Source organism: Pteropus vampyrus, unplaced genomic scaffold (assembly GCF_000151845.1).
Source record: "Pteropus vampyrus isolate Shadow unplaced genomic scaffold, Pvam_2.0 Scaffold832, whole genome shotgun sequence".
Classification (NCBI taxonomy): domain Eukaryota; kingdom Metazoa; phylum Chordata; class Mammalia; order Chiroptera; family Pteropodidae; genus Pteropus; species Pteropus vampyrus.
In genome coordinates this window covers 19,883-23,339 of record NW_011889613.1, presented here as the reverse complement: position 1 = coordinate 23,339, position 3,457 = coordinate 19,883, and the positions used below count along the sequence as shown (strand labels likewise).

The 3,457-nt window shown below is 37.7% G+C and overlaps 1 pseudogene; it reads left to right on the top strand.

Moving 5' to 3' along the window:
* The first annotated feature begins 3,094 nt into the window (after positions 1-3,094).
* LOC111734180 lies at positions 3,095-3,213 on the top strand (annotated as a pseudogene).
* Positions 3,214-3,457: the final 244 nt, after the last annotated feature.

The following is a 3,457-nucleotide window of genomic DNA, read 5'->3' as shown; positions in this document are numbered from 1 at the left end:
CTAATAGTGAACTATACTTGCCTTCCTGAAATAAACTTTACTAAGGTCAAAAAGATCAATTTTTTAAAAACTATGTAATTTGTTTTTCTTTGCTACTATTAATTAAAGATGTTTACACTCACATTCCCAAGGGAAACTAAACTGTTCTGCAGTCATCTCTTTGTGAAATCTTTCTTAGATTTCGCTGTCAAGATTGTTTTCACTTAGTAAAATGAATCTGAAAGTGTTTATATTTTTCTATGCTTTGGAATAATTTGGTTTCATTGGAACTGTGTGATCCTGAAAGAGTTAGAAGAATACCGTGTGATTCTTCCTAAGGAATCGTTCTTTAGGACAGAAGAGCTCTTTATCATCATTCTCTAGTCCTTTATGGAAATTGGTGGTTAAATTTTCTACTAGGTTAAGATTAGTACACTATAATCTTGAGAAAACTGTTTTCTGTTGTCAAATTCATGTGTAGATTTGTACAAATTCATCTCATGATTGATGAAACAGTCTCCATTTCGATAGCTGTTTCCACCAACTCAGGTTGGGCGCTGAGCCCTGGAGAAGTGCCCTCTGCTGGTATTCTCTGAGACCTGAAGGTGGGGTATCCTCTGCTTCCGCCACGATCCCTCTTCGATCTTCACTGCTTTTCACAGCCTTTACCCTATTTTGTAGTTGGAGTTTTTGGTGTTTAGAATCCCTAAATACTTGAAAAAGAAACTTTCAAAAGGAAAATAAAACATACATACAAAATTGCTCAAATCATAACTGTACAGATCCAGGTCATAAAATAAATTCTCATACAATTATTAGCAATACCCAGATCAAGAAAGAGAAGGTTACCAGCATCTTTCCATAATTCCTTCAGTCGCTAACCCCCTGACCTCGCTGAAGTAATCGCTCTCCTGGCTTATAACACCACACTTTAGTTTCGTCTGCTTTTGAATTTATATACATGGAACCATACAGTACCTACTCTTTTATGTCTGGCTTCATTTGTTCAGCTTTAAAATTTTGAGATTCACCCATGTTTTGTGCATTGCAATAGTTTGTCTATTTTCATTTACATATGACATTCTAATCTCCAATATTTTTCCTCTCTGCCAGTAAAGTCTGCCAAAAGGCCCACTTAGCTTCTTGGGCTCTCAGCTACCACTCCCAACTTGACAAATGTTTAGAATAGAGTGTTATTCAATATTGGGCTCACATATCTGGGATGTCCTTCTTGCTAAGCTGGCTCCATCAAGTTCTCTCTGCCTTGGTGGCTCTCCAGGGCCTTCTAAAAGATGTTCCTACTTACTGACCAGCTTTGGTAGTTGTTCTTGCAGAGAAGATTGAACTAAAACAGAACTAAAAACTGTCTAATTTCTCTTAAAATGGATTTGGGATTTCTGAATCTTTATACCTTAGCTGCTTTGACTGATTTCTGAGAGGAGGGAAGGAAACAAATGTAATTTAACCAATACGTTCAACTCAATAGGAAATGAAGGATCTCCTAATTGATCTTAACTGACCCCAAACATAGCTTTTCTTTGTCATAGGTAAACAAGGCCTAAGTCCATTGAATTCTACTTAACTTATGGCTTATAAAGCCATAAAATTATTGAAGATTACTCTGACTAGATGTCCATAACCTAAAGAAAAATATAGATGGTAGGAGTTTCCACAGTTTTCAGGAAATATATTGTGTTTTCTTGAGGAAGTGTTGGCTTGTAATTGTTGCTAATTATGCTTTTTAATAATGAATTAGTTTAGCCTCAATGTTATATTAGGAGTAGTGTGCATATTAATATTAACAGTGGTTTGGATCTGCAGTGTTCCCCTAATTAGGCTGTAAGACATGTATACATTGTAGAGCAAATTAGAGTCACGCATGCCCTTATAAGAGCAACTGAACATTACATATAAATATACATAGTATATTTAAAATATAGACATATTTATACATATCTAGGTATGCATATATATTAGTTTGCATATATTAAAGTTTACTCTTTGTAAGGTACATTTCTAAAGGGTTTGACGAATGCATGGAATCATGTATCCACTACTCCAGTAGTATATACAATGGTTCCTTTATCTTAATAGTTTCCTATGTATCTTTTTTATCACTCCTTACTCCAGCTATTGGCCACCACTAATTTGTTTTCTCTCCCTATTGGTTTGCCTTTTCTAGAATGTCGTATGATTGGAAAGGTATAATACGTAGCCTTTGAGTATGACTTTTTTCACTTAATAAAATTTATTTAAGTTTATCCGGGGAGACTTCTTGCTTCTGGTTTTACATGTTAGGAGCCTGGAGGTTGCCACTCTACCCTGACTACAAGTAAAAAACTGAACAGACTGAAAGATGAACAACTATTCTTGGATCCGTAAAATGGGAGAGGACAAAGGGCAAACCACTGCCCCCCAAGACTGGAGAGATGGAGAGGTGAATACAGGGAGTCGCAGCTCTTTAGAGTAGATATTCTTGAGTGGAAACAGCCACAGGAACCAGTGCCAGAGTAGGAAAACCCGAACCGTAATTTCCATGTAGCTGGTGAATCTGTGCAGATGCGTTTGAGAGTTAAAAATCCCAAGGGTACCGAGCCTTGGGGGGACCTCACAATATTGTGAGATTTACCTCCAGGAACTTGACCAGATTCCTATAGTAAATATTAGATAAAAAAAAATCCCTCATACTTCTGGCAGGGAAAGAGGAAAAGGAATCATTTTGAAATACCGCAGGACATTGTGGTCTTAACAAGGCCTGCCTTCAGGAGAAACTAGTTAACTAGAACCTCACCTGGTGGGGTATAATCAGAGCTGAATGACCTGGGCGAAGAGAAATTCCAAATTTTAGTCCACTCTGGCCATCCAGTACCACTTGGGGCAGGAGAAAAAGGCTTAGAAACACATGTGAAGGTCCCAGTATAGAGGCATGTCACTAAAAGACTGACACCTAATAATACGACTATAGAAGACTCCCCCTCCTGACCACCTCACTACCATGTTACTAAAAGCCTATGTACACTGGTTCCTATGTACACCTGGGTCATAATGTCTAGATATCGAGAACAAATTATAGGATATATCAAAGACAAAAGCCACGTTTTGAAAGACAGAGAAAGTCTACGGCCATGTCACCCTGAATAAGCCCGATCCCGTCTCATCTCAGAAGCTAAGCAGGGTCGGGCCTGGTTAGTACTTGGATGGGAGACTACCTAGGAAGACCAGGTGCTGTAGGTGTAAAAAATAAAAAATAAAGGATTTTCAGCTGACAAGATCCTTGCAATCTGTGAGCTAGCTCAACCAAGGGTTGCCTTGCCTAAAAGAAGAAGAAAAAAAAAGACAGAGCAAGCATCAGAAACAGACATGACAGATCAGAAACAGATATTGAAATGATCAGACTAGAGATTTAAATAACTATGAATAATATGCTAAGGATTCTAATGGGTAAAGTAGACAGCTTGCAAGAAAAGATTGGCAATGT